General features: G+C 39.0%; 1 protein-coding gene and 1 non-coding gene across 6 annotated transcripts in view; both read right to left on the reverse strand.

Moving 5' to 3' along the window:
• The window catches only part of SORCS1 (sortilin related VPS10 domain containing receptor 1), a 606,810-nt gene that overhangs the window by 354,362 nt on the left and 229,436 nt on the right, over positions 1 to 23,012 (reverse strand). The gene's annotated exons all lie outside the window — the stretch shown is intronic.
• Positions 15,195 to 15,316, reverse strand: LOC130029972 (small nucleolar RNA SNORA26). Its single transcript, XR_008793420.1, has one exon. It is a non-coding gene; the product is annotated as a small nucleolar RNA SNORA26 (small nucleolar RNA).

A 23,012-nucleotide genomic window follows, 5' to 3' on the forward strand; every position in this document is an offset into this window, starting at 1 on the left:
GGTTTAAACTACCGGAATAGTTTAAGCTTAAAATTTTGAATTTATAAGCAAAACTATCTGAGAACTTTTATAAGTAGATAGGAGCTTTGTTTAATTTTTAACAAGCCTCTGAAGTTATCTGTGCAAAATGACTATTACTTTGTTGAATCATGTATTTATACTACAGAAAGACAGATGCACCCTAAAATGTATATAAACCTCAAAATTAATCTTAATTGTACTTAATTTTATGATCCTGCATTTGCCTTATATTAAATCATAAATACGCTTTTATGCCATTGAATCCAACGAAATCTAAATACAAAATCTCCAAGAGATTGAGTTGGGACCTTTGAAGTCTTCCAATCCTGGATAAATGATTGCCTTAAATGTTGCTTTTTGCTGTTCTGCACAAAGATCTCGCAAGTATATTGCTCCTTCTGTACCATCATTTCACCTGCTATCTCTGTAGTAGGAATTTAACAGCTAAAGAAGACAGGTCCCCTGCTTAGCATAAAATTAGTCTAAAATACAACTGCTAATGAACAGCCATTCTTCATGGCCTCAGGTTTGCTTAATGATGTGCAACTATTTTTTAGACAATAGAACAAGAATCCACAGAGTTTTCTATTTGGAAGCACCCTTCACACACACACACACACACACACACACACACACACACGCGCGCGCGCGCGCGCGCGCTTCCTCCTATTAGAAAACAACTTGTGAAAAGTTAGAATCTTCAGATCGGACAATTTGTTGCTCTTTTCATATCAAGAAAACCTGAAATTTGTTCATGGAGCATTTTAGATATGATTACTTCAAGATTGCTTCTGTTTTTATGATGAAATTGTTCCTTCTAGTCAAAATAATTCAAAAGGAAACAAGTGACCTATAATTTGGGCCAAAAATGTGTTGTATTATTTGGAAAAGTACAGCCAATGACTTTGCTAAGCTCTTTCCCAGTGATGGAAGCATCCATGGTTTCAGGTAGGAGAATATATCATTTTAGAGACAAAATAATCTTGTTTCTGGAAAAATATACACCCATCTAATATTTTATATGGCTATATTACCAGGATCCTCCATGAGCTTTATTACAGTTTCACTACCAGAATCTCACCATTCTACAAGGAAGTGATCACTCATGTCAAGAGAGGGGTTTGGCAGGGTGATACCATTTCACTGAAACACTTCAGTGCTACCCTCGAGAATGTTATGCGACAACTGGAATGGGAAAGAATGGGAGTGAAGATAGATGGTCGGCAACTACACCACCTCCGCTTTGCTGATGACATCGTTCTAATAACACGAAACATTAGCCAAGTGGCACAAATGCTGGCCAACTTTGACCCTGAGTGTGGAAAGGTCGAACTACAGCTGAATCTCATGAAGACAATGTTTATGAGAAACGATCTCATTCCTGATGTCCCATTCATTCTCAATGGAACGAACATCTCCGAATGCAATAGTTATGTGTACCTAGGTCAAGAAGTCAACATAATGAATGACCTGGCACCTGAGTTGTGTAGAAGGAAGAGAGGGGCTAGGAAGGCCCTCAAGAGTGTCAAAGAAATAGCTAAGAGGACGAAGAACCTCTGGCTCTGGGCACATCTCTTTGATCCCACTGTTCTTCCTGCATTAACATATGCCTCAGAGACCTGGGCCCTATGAAAACAGGATGGGAATGCTATTCAGGTCTCCCAAAGAGGAATCAAAAGAGCTATGCTTGGAGTATCACGCTTCACTCAAGTGAGAGAAAGAATCCAGAGTTCTGACCTCTGTCAATGATCAAGAATCAGAGATGCTGTCTTATTTGCCAAGGCTTCAAAAATCAGATGGGCTGGACACATAAGGCGATTTCAAGATGACCGCCGCTGAACTAGAGCCGTTACCGACTAGATTCCACGGGACGTCAAAAGATCAAGTGGCTGCCCACCTGTGAGATGGCCAGACTTCTTTGTCAAGACCCTGAACAATTGGCTTGAGGCTCTTCGTGTTCCTGGAGCGAGCAGATGTCATTGGACTACACTTGCACGGTACAGGAACAAATGGGGATGTTACTGGCTCCTGCTTGAGCAAATCAATGAGTAACGTGATGTCAAGTGATCAAGTGATATTACCAGTTAACTTAGTATTTCACACAGATACAGATTACATTATTTGATTCTCTTAGCCACCCACACGGAACAATCCCCTTAATTTTTGCTGTGTTGTTATTTGTGGGGCCACTACTGACAGTATTTGGGGCTACTCCCAACTTCCTATTAAAGGGTTAGAAAATATAGAAAAATAAAATACTTTGAAAGTAAAAACTGACTTGAAAACTGAGAATATCTTACTTATTGACAAGTTTAGAGGTTCATATTGAACATTATTCACCTCTAGAGGACAGAGGAGTAGGTTTATGGGTAGAAAATATTTTAGGAAATCTGAGATATAGTACAGAGTTTAGAATCTTTTCTCGTCTTGTTGTCAAGTGGATTTGTTCCTCAGCACAGCATATCATCCCTGAGCACAGAGTTAGGAATAAACCCTAGGAAAATCTGAGTGAATTACTAGCCAGGACTAAGATCATGATTTATATATTGATGGCCTGGATTCATACCCCTGAACCACACCATTCAACTTCATTGCAAGAAACATTTCAATAGCAAGCTGGGAGTAGCCCAAAGTACTGTCAGTGGTGGCCCCCCAAATAACAACAAAACGAAAATTAAAGGGCTTATTCTGTATGGGTGGCTAAGGGAGTCAAATGATGTAATCCATGTGAAATACCAAGTTACCTTTCCCTGAGCTCTTAGATGAATCATCTTTATTTCAAAACGGCCCAAAATTGATAATTTCATATTCCTAAAAATACACAATGTTTGAAAATAAGACATCAAATAAAAACAGACAATAAAATTTTATTTAGAGGCATGCTCACAAATCTAACAGTTGTTATTACTGAAATAAAAGTTTTGTTAATGAATTTTAGTAACATTAAGATGATAATAAGGGCCACGGTTACAACTCAGAAGCAGAATGCTTGCCTTGCGTTTTTGAGGTCCTGAGTTTAATCCCCGGCAACTTTATAAAAGCAAAATAAAAGTCTGAAACTATAACCATTCTTTCCTAACAAATTTTTAGGAAGTTAGAGATGTACAAGCTAGAAACAACCGTACATGTCTAGGTCAATTCTTATTTATCCAGAATCTAAGAGGGAGGGAATCACCATATGTCACAAGGTTGCAGCTAAAGAGAAGAGAGAACAGAAGAGAGCACTCAATCCTAATTTCCCTGAATCAGAAGTCCCTTTGGAGCATAAAACCTGCCATTTCAAGGGACTAACGGCAGCGGTACTCAATTTTTCTGGGATGAAGCAAAGAGTGGTTGGGAAAAGAAGGCTTTTCTACAGAGGGAAAGGGCACTGACAACACTTTCCTTTATACCTTATCTATCTTTGCTCACTTTTACCATTTTCTTTTTTTTCTCTTTGCTTTTATTGAACTTTCTACATTTTTTTGATTTTTTACAGTGTGACTTCACAGAAAAAAATGAATATTTCCATAATCATTGCTATATAATTTATAACCTTGAATGCATAAAAAGTTATAAAGCAGCCTTACATTTATAATTTTCTGTAAAGCAGGAACTTATTTACCTACATTTCAATCCAGTTCAAGATTACTACTCAACTACAGTGATGACAGGTCACAAAAAATGCCACAGGAAAGGCACACATAAGAAATCCATGGTCCCTTTTTTAGTGCCTTGTCTCCATGAACATACTTCAGTAGTTAAGAACTGCTTCATGTTCAAGGGGGGCTTAGCCTTAGAGGAGGGACTTAGTGGGGGATTATACTGAAGATCAAAAGAGAATGAATTTTTCCAGAACAAAAGATTTCTAAAATCCTTAGAAATTGTGCCTTGCTCATCCCTTTTTTCATTTCCTTTATGATACACATTATATGTAGGTCTTACTTACGTGTATGCCAGTAAAAGAAAATTCAAATCATGAGAAAAGAAGACCTGGGATATTAGAGTAGAAAAAGGCATGAATTGGCCCATTAGAGGAAACTGACATCTCCAGAGATAAGACCCATGCATGCATCTATAAAACAAAGGCACTCACTTTTACTTTCTTGCTCTCTCTTTTTCTCTCCCTAATAACAAAGTCACACTGAGAAAGATCAGCATTCTAATCAGCTGCTGGGGTAGCAGATCACCCAAGAAAGGCTATCTTGCAGGATTTCTGGTTCATTTTCCCTCCCTTGTTTTAGTATCTCGAGTGGATGAAAAAGTAAACTTTGTCACCTAAGATGCTGTTCTTGGCTGTACTTTGGAGCAGTCAGCAAGGTTTTTACAAGAAACAAATGACAACAAACATTCAAGAGGTCATATGCATTCACACATGTACACATGCAGGTACTATCTCTCTCTGTCTCTGTCTCTGTTTCTGTCTCTCTCTCTCTCTCTCACATACACACACACACACATACATACACATGCATATGTGTGCACAAAGTCCAGTTAGAACATTCAACTGCTGGTATGCCACCAAGAAAGATGAAATTCAATAGTGTACAGCCATTAAAATTTTCAAACCAATAATTGTGTGTATGGTATAAAAATCAATGATTGCTAAGAGAAATGATGAGGGAGGTCCTTTTTTACTTGAGAAAAATTAATTAATTAAAGGGTTCAGACTGATTTGTTAGAAACTCACAGGAAAGGTCACTCCTATGAGAGTCATTATGCTTAGAGTAAACAGTCATCAGCTTAGCCTGCAAAATAAGTGGCAGGGCTGCTGTATATCTGAATACAAATTATTTGCAGAACCCTCTGCTAGCCTTGCCTTATTTTGCCACAGGGAATATGCAGAAGCCGACATCTGTAGGTTGATGTATGTATGTATGCATTTGTGCATCTCATTATAAATTACTGTCTTTGTAGTAAGTAAAATAGCCAAGCCATAGATATAGTACAATACAGGCAAGCTCTACCTATGACCCAAATGCTTGTATCAGGTGCATCTTGTTTTGTGTTTATGTGAATGTTCTTGTGTCTTCTTAACAGAGCCTAAAAAGACTCTTGGCTCTTATGAGTCATAACTACTATGTTGTCGTTTTCTGAATGACGCTGTTTATTGGCTAAGGCCTAAGTGAAATTTACCTAATTGGGTGAAATTTCAGAAGTCTAGGAAGCACTTTGATACCTGGCCCACATCGCTATCTTGAAACCATATCTACTCAAAATCCTTAGAATCCAGTATTAGACATGATAAAGTGTTCTTTTAAAAGAAAAAAAAATCCTATCAGATTTCAACAGAGCATTGCAAACAAAATTTTGAGTCTAAATGTGGTGGAACTGGCTAGGATTTCTATTAATGCAGATATTAAGACCTTTGATTCCCCCAAAGACAAATGTACAATTTGAAAAGCCAAAAACCGTGAGGTAGAATCCTGGGAAATTTTGTACTAGCTGTCTGATTAGTTCCCAAATTTGGGGGGAAATAAAAAACAAAAATAAAACAATAACAGAAAAATATTTGTCCTTCCCTTCCTTTCTTGGAAGACTTGCAAATTCTAACAATATCTTCTCTCAGATCCTACCTAGAGAATTCCAAAAATACCTCTATGGATCTTTATTCATTCAATGACTCAATCACTGAATTAATTTTAATGAGCCTATTTAATTTGCCAGGCGCTACAGTAGGCAAGGGACACATAAAGAAATGTCCTGCCATAAAAGGGTTTACAGTAGAAGTACGACGGGAAAGTGATGAGATACACTGAACACACTGGAGCTAAAAGCAGCTGCAAGAACAGAACTCATTAGAGAGATCATAGAAAGAGGCTAGGGAAAATACTTGGTACTAAGCACAGAAATCTCTGTTTCACCATTCTGGACTTCAGTGTCAACTTCTTACTCTGAAAGTTGGCAGTTCCCCCCAAGTACACAAATACAGATGCTTGCTTGTTTACAACTCCTAAATCAGAGAGCCACCAGTTCAGAGAGCCAGTAGCTCATGGGACAACCTCCCGCCTTTCTCATTACTTGCACCTTATGAATAATGGAAACTTTCAAAAATTATTTTGGTTTAAGATCAGGGGTAAGTCCTTCACGGGGGGCTGCATATATCTGCAGACAGTGTATTCTATCAACATGAACACCCTGCTGCTCATTTTTCCGGGCTTGCAAGTCTATTTGTTAACTGCCATCGATTATTTTTAAACATTTCTGGAATCAAAGGTAAGAGCCAAAAGAGAAACGAAAGGGCAATAAGGACATAAATGCACTTCAAATTCAGGCTACATGTGTCAACAGGATTGGAAAGATGTCTGGGAGGGGGGAATTGAGGATTCTACTAGAATAGTAAAAAAGTAGTCGACAGCCTACTTAGTTCCAAGAGGCTCAAGAAATCAAAGGGTTTGGGGTCACTGGCACTTATACTCAGGGTGGTCACAGGGGAAATGATGTGTCAAGCAGAGAAGTTGTCCATTTGAGCTCTTATTTCTAGAGCAATAACATTCTGTGAGTTTTTACCCACCTCCTCATTCACTGCTAAAAGCACATTATGATATTAATATACTCAACAAGTATGTTATTATGTTTGAGGATTGCATGACATCTTTTGAAATACCTGCCGATACCCTGAGGTTTTTAAAAACAGAGTAGAAATCACTGCCTTGAGTAAAAATAACTTCACATTTGGCTGCTGATAGCTCCCCTGATACCATTCATTTGGCATCTAATCACCCTTTTTTGAAGTAGCTCACAGCACTCCTGTCACCCTGTATAAATTATTGCTAGAATTTTGAGTTGTTATTTGTCACTGGAAGACAAAGCAAGGGTATATGCTACTGCCGTAGAGTGATACTGATATTTCCCTAAGTCCTCACCACTTGTGGATACCTGTCTGTGGCATAACTTATATTTGCTTCTTGGACAAAATGACACTTTAGCGGGACTTGGGAGTTAAAAAAAGAATGAAAATATTAACCATCCAAGAAAAACATGGCAATATAATACCAAAGAATCTGGACAAGGTATTGCTCTAAGGAAACAGTGAAGAAATACACACAATGTGCTGGTCTGTTCTGCCCTCCACTGGATCAGAGGTATTCTCATAGTGAACCCTCTCTCCACACAGCAAGGGCAATGTTCTAGTGGTTTAGTGTCATTGGAAATGCAAAACAAATACTTACATGGTATTAGGCTCCAATTCCAATTACCTTCCATGCATCATCTCCTTATTTCATAATGTTTTCAAAATTACCAAAGAGTATGATTCTGAAACCTGTTTCTGACCCAGGTCTCTTTAAAAGGTAAAGGCCCTCCCGTTGTTCATCGATTTGCTCGAGCAGGCCCAGTAACGACTCCATTGGAGATTTTGTTGTTACTGTGTTTGGCATATCAAATACATCACGGGTGGCTTGCCAGGCTCTGCCGTGTGGGCGAGATACTCTCGACAGCTTGCCGGGCTCTCCGAGAGGGGGGAAGGAATCGAACTTGGGTCGGCCATGTTGGCTGCATGCAAGGCAAACGCCCTACCGCTGTGCTATCGCTCCAGCCCTTTACCAGGTCTCTTTACTTTACAAAATATCTGCTAACGTTAATTTTCTCCATTCTTATTTAAATGTAGTCCTTCACACTAAAAAAATGATCTCAGTTTATGTTTTCCATGGACAACAGGATGGCGTTTCAGAACTGGATGCAAAAGATATTGTAGAGTTAATGTGGAGGATACATTTGTATCTGTATTGATCTGTAATATTTTAGCCATTACAAATGGGAAGATGGAAGAACATATTCACTCAAACTTGGATTCCCAGATGTAAATAATTAGAAACATCAGCCAATATCCCTTTAAAGAAAAACTCAGGTGAATGGATCATAAGTTAGCTGGTTGATCCTATGTGTTTCTCACACATTAAAATAATGGGCAGCTTTTAATGTACTGAAGTATTTGGTTCAGATGTGCGGACTCTTTTTAATCACCTTTGTGTATGATCACACGTAATATTTTAAAAAGTGGCTCTGAAGCTTGAAAGGTAGCCCTGAAGATTCAAATGGGCCTAGATATTGAGCATGAAATATACCTAGCATATTGCCACGCATACACTCAAAACAGTAGTAGTAACAGTAAAATCAGTCATCATAATTCATTGATTCATTAAAAGGGATCTTTATCGAATATTAACTGTGTGATAGGCAACAAGACAAAGATCAGAAAACCAAAAACTTCTCCGGGAATTCAAATTGAGTACCAGGGTGTGGTTCACTGGTAGAGTATCGCTTTGTTGCATGTGGAGGACCTGACTTTGCCAGCATGCCAAAAAATAAAATTTGAGTCTTTGTTCTAGAGACCTACAACTCCTTCACAGCTGAACTCAGGCTGCTCCTACCATGGTGGAGGAAAGCCATGATTCACAGATCTTGAATACCCATTTTGCTGAGAAAACTGAGACTCACCAGGGCTTTTCTGTAATAGCTATTTCTCCCTCTTTGCCTTTAAAATCAGTAGAACTAAGTTTCAACCATGTGCCTACTTCTTAGAATTTATAGTACCAGACAAGTTCCTAAAATATTTTATTCATCTGGTTGGGTGATAGAATTATTATTATACCCAATATGAAATTCAAGATTCAATGATCCAAGACAACATAATCCAAGTAATTCCCTATTTTCTATCATCTCAATTTGGGATATAATTTTTCCAATTTATTGGTCACAATATACCAAATTTATTACTGCCACAAAACCAGAGTGAGTTTTTCTGCCTCTGTCCAGAATGTGAAGTACTAGTCTTTGTTTGTTTGTTTGTTTGTTTGTCTTAAAATAGCAAATTAAAACATGCAAAGTCATCTGTTTTTTGAGCAGGACAAACTCTGGGATGACAACTCTTAACAATAGATAATGTTATAGCAATTTTGGGTATCAGAGATTATCCAGTATACACTTTTCTTCTGATAAATGAGGGTCCTGAGACACTGACATAAAACCATTTGTCTATGATTAAATAATTAGTTGGTAGTGCTAGAACAGAACAGAAAACAAGCTCACATCAACTTTCAGACTACATGGGACATGGTATTCACTTATCACAGGATACATCAACAATCTCTCCAATAGCCTTGAAGTAAACTTTAATATTTTATTATATTTGCAACTTTTAAAAGAAAACTCAGGTCCATGATATTTCTCAAATTTTCATTTAGAAAATCTAAATGCTTTTCTTTTTTTAATAAAAGTAAGTACTCTAAATTTTAAGAACTGTCAGACTGCAAGCTCAGTTCTTTTGAATAAACATCCTTCCATCACCATTTGATTGGAACATACTTAAATGTTAACTAATCTTTACCACCTCCTGAAAATCTGCAAAACTGATCCTTGCAGTATGGTGTAGGAAGCGAACTGCTCTTATATACTGACTGATTTATTACTGAAAATCTCAATTCTCTAACTTGTGACTTGGCCCCACACCCGCAGCTGTGACATAAGCACTCTACTGAGTCTTTTTTCCTTCCTATTTACCTTGGGTATTACACAGTACACTGTGGGCCTTAGTTGCATTATTTTATTGCACAAAACATCAAAATGATTACTAACTCATTTTCCAAAATTTTATGTCAAAATACTGCATAGAAATGAGATAAAATGTAACAAAAGGAACTGAAACCCTGGAAATGAGCTTAAATTTGGTTAATAAACCTAAGAGATTTCTCTTAGAGCCTTTAACATCTTTCAGTGTTTTAATGATGCCAACATCTTCAGCCATCAAATAATGAATGTATGGAAAATTCTGCTAATAGAGAAAATGTATGTTTTATAAGAGCCTACTATGTATCTGAAGCTTCAAATATGAAACACACACATCAGTGTATCATTATCATCCTGTTGTTCATTGATTTACTTGAGTGGGCACCAGTAACATCTCCATTCGTCCCAGCCCTGAGATTTTAGTAGTTTATCCTTCCTCTTTTTTTCCCAATGATTGGTGGCTCTTTCAGGGTCAGGGGAATGAGACCTGTTATTGTCACTGTTTTTGGCATATCAAATATACCACGGGGAGCTTGCCAGGCTCTGCCATGCAGGCAGGATACTCTCGGTAGCTTGCTGGGCTCTCCAAGAGGCACATACATAATTCCCTCTAAGAATCTTATGATGTGTTGTATGGATGCTTTGTAGCCATGGGTCCAGGAATATGTTCACTCATATGTGTGGCTTGGCCCGAGTGTGTGAAAAGCGGCCTGGAGCACAGTGGTGGTTGGGTTTTAGAGGTTGGCTTCCAGGGATGGGTCTCTTGGGACGGGGTGGGCATATATATATATATATATATATATATATATATATATATCTCGTGTGTATGTGTGTACACACACATATATATATGTTTCTCACAGTAAATCTGAGATATACTTTAGGATATTATATCTTTATGGATACTGGATACTGGAAGACTGGATACTGGATACTGGAAGACTGAAATCAGTTATTATTTAGAGACTACTAAACTCAGATTTCTTCCATGGATGAGATGTGGTTTTGATGATGACAGACCTGGTCTAAATACTAGAGAATATTTATATTTCCTCAAAAGGGCTACCAATTACAAAACTTATCTTTGAATTTAGGGGAAGTACCACTATGAAACTATTTAGTAAAAATGGAGAGTAAGTGTCTAAAATACAGGTTTCTGTCCTATACAAACAAAATCATTAACAATTCTTGGTGGCCACACTTTTATATGATTAACTGATAAATGTATGCCCTTGCTTAAGTGCAATAGAAATTCAGTCTAGTCATAAATTCCCCCATGTATGCTCTCTGTAATCTAAGCTGGTATCAGTCTCAATTATCAGAAAGAAAAATGGGAATAGAGCATGTAACATTAAGATTTTAAAACACTAAGCATACATCACAACTTTATTTTATCTCTATCAACACTTCGTAAGGAAAGAAAAGGTTATAATACTACCTTACCAGTGGATACAAGGATTATCAGGTTGCAGGATGTGTCTAATCATTGAAGAGTTCAGGACTATTATATGAGGAATTAAGGACCAAATCCTGCAGTCTCTACATGCTTTAGTTTCAGAAAGTCTAGATCCGGCCACCAGACTTAATGTTTACCACAATAAACTAGATTGATACTGGGTCCCTTAACCCTACTACTATGGGTCTTTGAATTTCTATTTTTAAGAACTTCAAAATTTCCAGTCTGATTATATCCTGAAGATCTATATCTGTAGAATACAGATGAATGAATAGCACTCAAGAGCAAAGGTTACAAATCAAGGTACATCAGACTGCCATGCTAGCTAGAGAAGCTAAATGAATTAGAACTCTTAGAGAAGCAGCCACTTCTAGCGAAACCCCATTACCTAAAGTCAAGATAGTAGCTAATGTCGTTGCTCCAAGCCCACGTGCTACTTGGTGATTGGAAAAACAGCTATATCATATACTCAGGCTGCCCAACAGGCATGCACTTTTTGAAGAAGAGCCTTCCAGTTTTTCAGTTACTGTAAAACTGATCTATATATAGACATATAGAGTGCATTTATAAGGAAAGGTCAATGATTCATAAGTTAGCTCAGCATCAAACTATCAGCATCTCACTTCTGCAAAATGACTCAGAGGGAGAAACTCAAGGCTAAGCCTTGTTGAAGAGTAGGACAGTAGCAAAAGAAATACATTGTTAGTACAAATCCAATTGCCAGGGATACTATAGGCCAGGAAGCTTGTAAGACTACAGTCACTTGTCCTAGCACTCCTTTGTGAAATCAGACAGAGGTAGGTCTTAGAAACTTATTCCTACAAAACCAAAAGAAGAAATATCCCATGCAAAGTAAAAGAAAGAGGGTAGTTTAAATGCTGGCATTCCTCTCACGTTGGAAGCAATAGATCATTCACTTGGAGAAGGAAAAGAACACACTGAGAAAGGGTAACACAGAAAGTTTAGAAATAATGCCAATAGTAGTGAGAAAACTATAAAAGTATATATTAGTATGTAAGTGTCATACATAATATATATTGGTATGTACAATAAATTGTAAGACTATCAGGCAAAATATTTACTTGCCCCATCTAAGATATCTTATTGTTCTGTGGGTTATTTGAATTCCACATTTTTCCCCAAGGTTATTTAATCAATATACCTCAATAAGCATACAATTCCCAATTAATTTGTTTTAGATTTAGGAAAGGGGAAAACAGACGTTGGTGAAATCATCTTATTTCTTACAGACTCCAAGAGTAAGAGCTAAGTTCAGATTGGTCTAACTCAGTTCTTATTTGAAAAGGGTGATGAAGCAAGACAGTTAAAGATAAATTCTTTTCAGAAAAGCTCTTTTAAGTCTTGGTCCCTAGAAATTCTGGCAGAAATAAATATACATTTTTTCAAAGGAAAAAAAAAGTACTATGCCTTTCATGAATTGATTGCATCTCCTGCTTCTGCAAGCTAAGAAGTCATAATCCTCTGCAATCACAGATTGTTTGAAGCCAATAAACCAAAGGTGATGACCTTGCTAATATATCCCAGCAGGAGAAAGAAATAAAGCTGTGCTGAGGAATAACTCTTCAGCACACCATTTCCTTTTAGGAAAGAAGAGAACAGAGCCAAAAGCACCCCAGCTTGATTTATGGATGAACGGTATTTCAGAAACTGTACCTGAGAATGAGAATAAGGGTTTTCTAAAAATCTCCAGTAATGCTGCTTCCATCCCTCTCTCCCTATGATAAACAGGGCAAAGCCCTCACCCCTGGATACCTGCTCCACTGAAAGTGTTCAGGAACTTATAGATCATAGTGAGATTTTTGTGTCTTATAACCCCCTTCCTAAAATATATCCTGAGAGTGCCAGTGATAGTACTCAGAATTATGAGTCCAAATGGGCTCAACATTTTATTTCTCGTTAAAAATCCCCCTGATGTTAACAGAAAAGAAAGAATGTAGAATATACGCATATAAATAAAAACACCTCCAGTTTCCAACCAGTTTCCATCATGTTAGCATCTAAAACACTTAGAATTATCAACAAAGATGCTCAACATAGAAATGTGAATCTACATAGTGAAATCAAATTAATATTTATCACCTCCTTAGCACATTATGATATATTTTAGCAAAATTTGACATTTGAGTGAAACCCCTTTGATTACCTATAATATATACTATGGTACGTGTTTATCAAAAATTAATTTATGTCCCCAGATGATATGATAATGTCTTCCATATTCTTCCCACAGTAAATATGTTTAGTTGCTCTTTTTGAGTAAATACCTACAGTGAACTAATGACTAAACTTGGTGCTTAAAATCCAGTGTTGAATAAGACCATAGGAAACCTTCAGAGTCATCCTTGCAAGGATAATAAACACACTGTCAGTATTTAGAATGCAAAGTAATACCATTAAGTAAGCATCAACACACACACACAAACACACATACACACACACACAGTAATTTGTTTTCTCTGTAAGATCGTGGGTATAGAAAGGATAACAAGAGATAGTCCCTGTGGGATTGAAAACCTTGGTTCTGGAGCCAGATCCTCCAGATTTACAGTGCTTCTTTACAGCTAAGTATTTGCAAGGCCCTGTGCATAATTTTCCTATTTATAAAATGGGTATAGTTATACAAAAAAACCCATAGGATTGTAGAAAATATATAATTGTACGTATAAATCTCTGTGCCTAGAAAAAAAAAAGTAATCATAAATGGTTCTCTTTTATTGAATAACATTGGGTCATCCGTGCTCCTCCCACAGGAAGCTTATGTTTATTGAGTTATTCCTATAACAGTGCCCCAGAGGCACACCCAATTCCATCAGGCACTTGTAATTCTATATTGCTTTTCTCTTTCTTTATGTCACTTGCTTTGTTTAGCAATGTCCTTTTTGTATAGACATAGACCTTTGATGCTATGCTTCTGGAACATGGGAGTTAACTGACTTCAAATAATATTTACTCCTGGGCATTCATCATATTTACTTGACCTAAGCCTCAGTTGCCCTTTCTTCCTAACATCCCCAAAAGAAGGGTCCCAACTGGAGAAAGGCCTGCCTTCCTCCCCACTCCGCCTTCTCTGTCGCACCCAACGTATCTCAGGGCTTCTTCCTGGCCATGCACTCAGGGATCACTACTGGCAGTGAGTGGTACCAGCTTGGGTGCCGGGAATCGAACCTGGTTCTTCCTTCTGCAGGGTAAGTGCCCTATGCTACAGGAAAAAAAAAGGCTCGTGGGGCTGGAGCAATAGCACAGCGGGTAGGGCATTTGCCTTGCACGTGGTTGACCCGGGTTCAATTCCTGGCATCTCAAACGGTCCCCTGAGCACTTCTAGGAGTGATTCCTGGGTGTATGAGTCAGGAGTAACCCCTGTGCATTGCTGGTGTCCCCCCCCAAAAAAAGAAAAACAGGCTTGTGTCCAAGTGACCTCCAGGGGAGTCTGAGGGGAAGTCCCCGAAGTGTACACCCCCAAAACCATTCCACTGGGCACAGAAGGGAAGAGAGCCCTCACCCACAAAAGAAACATGTGGTGTTTCTCCATGCACCCGTCATCCTTCACCCCACTTCTGCCTGGACCCGGTGTGTAGCATGTCCGGGCACATTGGGGAAAAATTTCCCCTGAAGGAGCGGGGGACTTACATCTGTTTGTTATTCTGATAACGTTCAACTCCACCTATGTGTACCCCAACCCTTCGAGATTCTTCATACAAGTACAGAGAAATAACTATGCTGTACGAGAGAAGTAGGAGGAAGGGAGAAAAGAGAAATAACTATACTGTAATTTAAGAGTAAGGAGAGAGAACAGGAGAAAGCAGAAATAAATGTTCCCTCAGTACCAATCAGCCTACAGTCCCCATTCCCCCATTTGTCCATCACTGTCTACTGCCCTGGGAGGCAACTCTCTGCACTGATCACACGTTCTGTGCACCAGGCTTTTTGAACTCACAATTAGGTTTCAGTCACACAGTGTTCCAACACCCATCCCACCACATCACTTTAATACAATGTTAATAATTGATTACAATTACTGGAAACGGAGCTGGGGGTCTCCACTAACTTCAGACCCCAGGACTCATGACCAGTGGCTGGTAGAAACCAGTTTTTCTCTGCATTCCCATAAAACCAGCACTATTGGCCTCAGTCTCAGATTGGCAACCTGGTCCCTTTCCTCCTTCTCTCAAGACTGAGTAGAAAGCTCCGTTTCTCCCTTTGCCACCCCCCTCACTGCATCGTCAGACAAGATTCCCAATGGACTTGTACAATTTCCTCTCTGGATTCCATGGAGACTTAATTTACCCTTCAATGTTAGGCCCTTAAAGCACTGCATGCACTTGACAAGGGCACAGGAGGGGCCAGAGGATTGGCACAGCAAGAAAGGTGCTTGACATGCACACAGCCGGGCTGGTTTGGATACCAGCAGGACATACAGTCCCCTAAGCCTCCCCATAGTGATTTCCGAGCACCACCGGGTGGGGTCCAAAACCAAAACCTAAAAGGGCACCGGAGAGGGGTCAGAGCACCCTGCCTGCACACGGTCAACCCATGTTCAGTCCCTGGTGCCATACAGTTCCCGTGGAATGGAACATGGCTGTAACCAAGACCCTCTCATCAGATAACATAAAAGCCGCTTAAGCAATGACATTTTACACCCTAGCCTAACCAAAAATGCCCTGCTTCTGTAACAAACTGCTGCTTCTGCAGAGGTACCCAAAACCCACATCCAAAGCAGCAGGGCACAAAGCTTTGTTTTCTCGGGTCTATTCTATATACACTAAGTGGGAACTTTGTTTGGGGGGTCCAAGGCCACGGAGTGGGCCCAGCTTACAAACCCTCAGCTCAGTGAGATTAGTAATAAAAAACTTTGTGGAAGTTCCTTTTCAAAAAAAAAGGAGGATCCCGATGAAGGGACTGAATGCACCCAGGGCAAGCTACAAGATACTCTGACATCAGAAAGAGACAAGTTAAACGTTATAAGAAGTATAATAAGCTATTAGCATGGTCATGGAACAACTCTTTCATGACCCAAAAAGAAGTAACTGAATAAGGATTCTGCTTGGGCTAGGAAAGACTAACCTGGCATGGAATATATAGCTAGATGTCTTCAGGAAAAGCCAAACTTTAAGCTTAATATTACCTTGTATTGTGTTCATACAAAATTACTAGAAATATTATAAGAAGTAAATTTACTATGATTGTTTAAATGGACTACTAGCTGAAGAAAGGAGAAAGCAATACACCCTAGATGGAACCCTGCCTCTGAGCAGATCCCCTAGTAATCTAGAATGCTGAACCCTCAGATGAGATTTTGTCTTTGAGTTAATCTCCTAGAATTTCTCCTGAAGGAGGTGTTTTACATCTGTTTGCTGTTATGATAATATTCAATCCCACCTATGTATATCCTCATTCTTCATGATTTCTATATAACTAAGCAATAAGGGATAAGAGGGGATTAGAATATGAGGAGTAGGACTAGAATGATGGAGCAATGATGACTGGGACTACGACCACAACTACAAATACGATTATGCTGTAAGGGGAGAAATTGGACTATGCTAGGGAGTAGAGAGAAAAAAACTGGCTACCAACAAGCCTGGGGTTCAGACCTGTTTTTTCTGTCCCCCCAGTCCTTTGTCCATCTGTTGCTGTGGGCTGGCCAGGGGAACAGCTCTTGACTACCAAAAGCTTGATCCCGCATGCCCATGTGCTTTCTTTTGAAACTCACACCCTTTATTATTAATTAAATATATAGAAGGGAAAATGTCTTTAACCAAGTATGGCTACATTCAAGACCTACTGTTTTTTTTTCTTTCTTTGTTTTGCATTTCCTATTTCGTATTTAGGAAGTGATGTTCATTAAAGTAAGTGCTACACAATTCTATGATATGAATACTAGTGTAGCCTTTTATTCTGGTCAGGAAATGAAGCAGAGGGATTCAGAAAGCTCCCAACCAACTCAGAGCTAGCAAATGAAGAGAACCTGGATCCATGCCAGGGAAGTCTGTGGTTCAGGCCCAAGTGTTGACCTGTTTATGGACTAGCCTTCAAGAGCACATGTTGTTTGGCAACATCGACAAGCAGTTCACCATGGTGAGAAAGTGGAATTTTCTTTCTTTATTGAGAAATCTAGTAAGTGGAGTGGCTCAAGCCGAAGAATGTGAATACCCAAAGAGTGAGAGGTAGGAAAAGCCAAAGTCAACGTCAATTGGAAGTTTGGAAAAATAAAAGCTGAAAAAAAAAGAAGCAAAACAAACTTTGAAATATAAAACAAATACATTTGACATATCCTCTAGAGCAAAGTTTGGAAAACAAAAACAAAAACATGTGACCAAAACGGAAGTCAGCATCATTTCAATATATCCATTGGGCTAGTTTCCTTACCCAATAAAGATATCAGCATGGATCCCAGCTACGGTGAAATACACAACTGAGATCTTGGACTCAGGAACTGCCAAGAGAAAAATCTACCATCCCCAGCTAAGCAGTGAGAAGGCATCTCAGTGTTCCCCAAAGAAGAGGCAATGTGGGGGTGACTCATCACTCACTAATACCTCAGGATAAAGGCGACCTGATAGGCAGCCCTAGCTGTTCCTCACACTTGCAAACATACAGCAACTCCTTCTCCCACTGAGCTGAGAGGATTTCTTAGGAGCAGCTTTAATAAAAGGCTTTGTGAATGAACTCTATTGCTCTTACCAGCTCCCTTTCACAGAGTGCCTCGGACCTTCTAGGTCTCTAAGTTTAATGATATATATGAAAACTGATAGCACAGCGGGTAGGGCGTTCGCCTTACAAGCAGCCAACATGGCCGACCCGAGTTCGATTCCTCCGCCCCTCTCGGAGAGCCCGGCAAGCTACCGAGAGTATTCGATATGCCAGACACAGTAACAACAAAGTCTCCAATGGAGACGTTACTGGGCCCGCTCGAGCAAATCGACGATCAACGGGAGGACCTTTACCTTTACCTTTACCTATGAAAACTCACACATTTTTGGATTATTATTTCCTTAGGGTTTTAAATATGTTTGGATGGGGGGGGGTGATCCTGCTGCTTCCTGTTTGTCTTTCCCAATCCCCAGATTCACCTCTGTTTTGCATGAACCCCCTCATGTACCACACTAATCTGCTCATTTACTTTTTGCTCTTGTCCTTCAACGTATCTCTACAATTGTCTCTCTGTTCACCCCTGGAGCAAAGGCCCAGCCACGCATGTCTCTGAGCAGGTCTGCTAAAGTCTCCTCCACAGCTCCTCCAAAAAGCCAATTCCTTGGGCTGGAGAGATGGTAGAGCAGGTAGGGTGCTCACCTTGCTCTCAGCTGACCCAGGTTCAATCACCTGCACCCAATCTTTTCCCTTGAGTACAACCAGGAGTGATGCTTGAGCATAGGGCCAGGAGTAACACCTAAACTTTACTGAGCATGGCCAAGAAATGGTCAATTCTCTTCCACTTACCCCTCACCACACACCCAAGGCCAGAAACTTCCTCAACTCCCAGGCTTACAGGAAAGCTCATTTATCTGTGCTCAGCTCTAGCCTCCATCCTCAGTAACACTATGCTCCTTTCTGCCCGTTGCTCACTAGACCTTTATCTACAATGGCTGGATGATTCCTTGAGGGATTGCAAAAGTCATATCTTCTCCCACTTCTCCCAAGCTATATTTGCTCCTGTTTTCCAACTTGTTCAGACTCTTTCAATTCTTCCTCCCTGTCACCCTCCTACCCATTTACAAAAACAAAACAAACAAACATACAAAAAGTCATGCTGTCTTCAACTAAGGAAGAGGTTTGTTTTTAAAAAAAACTTTCTGTAGGCAACAAAATCATGGTCCATTTGTTATAGGGGACCTGCCTAGTTCCAGGTCTGTACCGCTGTGCAAGTTTGTCAGTCAGACCAATAGATGCCTTTGGTTTCACAGCTTTGTTGAATGGTTCATGTTCCTATATCTCTGCGAACTGCTGAAAGTCCAGGGACCATCTATTTGGTGACAGAAACACCAAGAGCCCCTCATACCTCAGAACACTTGGCTCTTCTCACAGTTTGGTGCTCCTATGTGTTGTGTTCGTTGCTCTCAGGTCTGCCACACAGCTGTCTGGTGTTTCTGGTTACCAGTCACTAACCAATTATTGGTCACCCTCCCCCAGCTCAGTGTTGCTGTCTTCCTGCATTGCCCTCGCTCAGCTTGGTGTCTTGTTTATTCTCCTTTTGCTCTCTGCTCATCTGTCTGAATGTGGGTATTATCTCCTTGTGGCCAGCTTAAATTCTGTTGCTTGGCTGCTGGTACTCAACTACATTCTACAGCTCAGGGCTCCTATTGGTTCTTCTTATCCTCTGTCTGACCAGTGTATTAACTAGCGGGGCTAAATTCATATGAGAATCTTGTGTTTATGTTTAACAAAGCCCTGACTTTCACAGTTTCTAGTATCTGATGGATAAGCAAGATTTATTTTATTTTTTAATTAATGTATGGGGGTAAAATTAGGCCAAATATAGTGTTGTTCACATTTTATTCTGGGTACTGTACTGGTACCTGGTACACTTCTGGCAGCACTTAGAATACGACCTGTGGTGCTGGGGATTGAACCAAGGTTGTTTACCTGCAAGACAAATGGCTCTATACTATCTCTCAGTAAGCACGAGTGAAAATGACCAATTGTTTTTTCTAGATTTCCTGACACACCTTCATCCCCAAATTCCACCATAACACTTTCATTATTTTCCTACATAGCACATTCCGAAGGCGAAGTCACTATATCATCTTTTAGCCATAGGCATCACCCTCAGAGGTGTTCAGTCACATTAATTGACCTAACGCATGTGGTAAATGGCCATCCTCTGGACTAAGACAAAAGCAGGGTAGTCACTGCAGATATATTTCTTCAGTTTCTCACTCATTCTGATAGACTCTTTTTTAAAAATCTTAATAAGATTTATAAGAATCACTGCTATCATCATTATCCCCCCATTCTCCATTCCTTCAAGCTCCCCCCAAGTCATCCCTGGTCATTTATTACTGACTTTTTCCTTCTCTGAGACTTCTATTCCCATAATCATGTTTTTCTCTTTTCCAAGTAAATCCTTAGCATGACATCAGGATTGTTTTTCTGCAAAATTCACTTATCATCAAATCTCTCCCTTACTGTAAATTGTTCAATGATGCATTACTTCCTCTAGGATAAGTGGCATAATACTAAGCACTTACTGCCGAAACTCAGTCCTAGTATTCCAAAACCACTTCAAAAACTCTAGTCAAATATAGGTTAGATTGTGATCTGGTGTAGTTTCCTCAATGTGTCATATTGATAGCACTTAAAAATGGCATATAGTACACAACAAATAATTAATGTTTGTTACTAGTTTGATTTCTACTTGTTGTTCAAGAGTCAGATCAAAAATCCTTTAATCCAGGAATCTTTCTTTCCTTTCCCAATCCAGAGCACATTATAGGAGCTCTATTATGGCACTTGACACTCTAATATAATCTATCATTAATTTGCCTCCCCAATCAGACAGTGAATTCCTTAGGGGTAATAATCAGATCTTATTCATATTTGGAGTCAGAGCATTTAGCATGATTACAGGTACATATTTATTTACACATTCAATTAATCGGAACAAATCCAACTTGAATGTGTAGATGCTTTCCTCTGAGATAAAATGGAAAGTAAAGGTGAAAATGTGTTGTCCTTTGGGTGTTCATATTATAGAATTGACTTCGATGCAAAGCAATAAATAAAGTTCTTGGGGTTCCTAAAATATACAATATAAGAAATGATCATAGAGCTACATTAGAAAGAATGGGGAAGGTCTCTTTTTAATAAGATAATTATAAATGACTTCTTAACAATAAGGTGTCATTTGGTCAGAGACCTTAATGAGGAAGATCTAGTCAAGCTGACCAAATAATATGACTTTGCTGCTGAAACTTAAGCATTCAATTGCTTCTGAGTATCTACAACTTTTGTGCTTTATACAGAGTTTAAGATCCAGCCAGCATTTAATTCTCATGTCATTAGCAACTAATAAAAAACTCAATTTTGACATTGAAGGACGGGCCAACAAATCAAGTGAGTAGGAACGCTCTCTGAGGAAGTCTAAGGATATAGAAACACTTAGCTTTTATCAAAGAATTAGAAGGATACATCAAGGGTCATGGGAGAGGCAAGGTTATCTATATGTTAATCACAATACACCAAATTGGAATTAACAGTCTGAATTCTTTCTAAGTTTATGACCATGTTTGATATTGGAATGCCAGTTCCTCTTGTTCTTATCTCTCTAGCAAAATTTTCTCCATTGGCTTCCTGGGCTCATATTGATAAATTCACTGGAACATCAGGGCAACGATTGCTTTTGTGTATATCTCATCCATTACTTGCTAAAAGAAGTGGAGAACTCAGCAGAGTGCCAATCACTGAGGCAAATGAGGAGTGAAGAGGTGCAATCCGAGGCCAGACTCTCACAGTGATCTCAGGATGCTTGCTGTGACTCTGGGCAGAATACATGCAACCAGTTTTTTTTTGTAGAAATAATCTTCATAGGGGTGTACAAGAAGATTTTGTCAAAACTGAGAGTCTATAAGTAGACAGAGTGTTCTATGATCATAACCAAATTCCCAGCTGGAATCTGGGAATTTTATACTTGGCATTGAATAGGCTCTAACTTTGTGTGGGCATGGGTGTGTATGTGTGCATGCAATGTGATGCCATTTAAGATCATGAAGCTCATTATTCAAAAACACTTTCTCCCACTTAAAAAGCATTCAGTTAAAAAAAATTAAGATAAATATAAGATACATACGTGTTTTTCAGAGTGCAAACCATTTCTCCATACTCCGTCTAAGCAAAATTTAACTGTTTAATAATATTAATATGTTCCAAGTTCTAGTTTAGTTGCCAATAAGGTAAAAGCAACTGAGGTATGACCATCATATTTGAGTTCCCAGGATAGTATGGAAATAGCTTGTGCATATTTTTGAATTTATTTAACAATTTTTATTGTGACTAATTTTGACACTGCATTTGATGACCCTCTAAAATTAATTTCTGGGTGCTTTCCTTGTATATATTTTGAAATTTTGGATGGAATAAATCATTTTACATGTATCATTATTCCCAGACTGTCTTGAGCACAGTGGCTAGGCTTTGAAGTCAAGTGATGAACAAAATATGTCTGGTAAACTTTAGAAGAACATACACAAAGGTCAATGAGAAAATAACATCTATCTTTCTTGGGTTTTAGGGTGGAAACGGTTAATTAGTAGAGACAGGGAATTCACAGTACTTTAAGATCAATAAGCATGTGAAAAGGTACTTAAATGTCACTAATACTCAGGAATGTATTCATTAAAACACAGTGACCAAATCTCTGGCAATATTTTAAGTATGGACAGTGACCAATGTGGTTAAAACACAGAAAAAGTGGGGTTGGAGGGATAGTACAGCAGATGGGACACTTGCCTTGCATGCAGTCAACCCTTGTTTGAACTCCTGAATTGCAAATGGTCCCACAAGCCTACCAGGAGTGAACCCTGAGAGCCAGGAATCCGTCCTTAAGCACAACCAGGTGTGGTCCAAAATCAATCAAACAAAAGAACATGGGGAAATTGTTCTCTGTAGGAATGTGAACTGTTTCAACCTTAGAAAACAATCTCAGGTACCTCTTAAAATGGCATGTATTGCATGTTGGCAATGCAGTATAACCACTAATTTACAGAAAGAAAATTACCAAGAGGTAAGGACATGCTTACACATAGTTTATTGAAGTACGATATGGAAGAGGATACACTATGGAGTGTAGCCAAAGATCTATTAAAAAGTCAATGGACAAGCAACATAGTCGAGGCATTAACAGAACAGATTCAGGAATCAGTTCTGCTCCTGACAACATTAGGACTGCTGAGCATATTACTTAATTTTCCTAAGCCTTAATTACGTTATTTAATTATCTAATCTGTAAAGTTGGAATACTATTCATGCCTACTTTAGAGGATGGTATGAGTCAAAAACACAGACAATCCAACTGGGTACATATGAAATACTGCCT

This window comes from Sorex fumeus, unplaced genomic scaffold, assembly GCF_029834395.1.
Source record: "Sorex fumeus unplaced genomic scaffold, SorFum_2.1 ptg000043l, whole genome shotgun sequence".
NCBI classification, from domain to species: Eukaryota; Metazoa; Chordata; class Mammalia; order Eulipotyphla; family Soricidae; genus Sorex; species Sorex fumeus.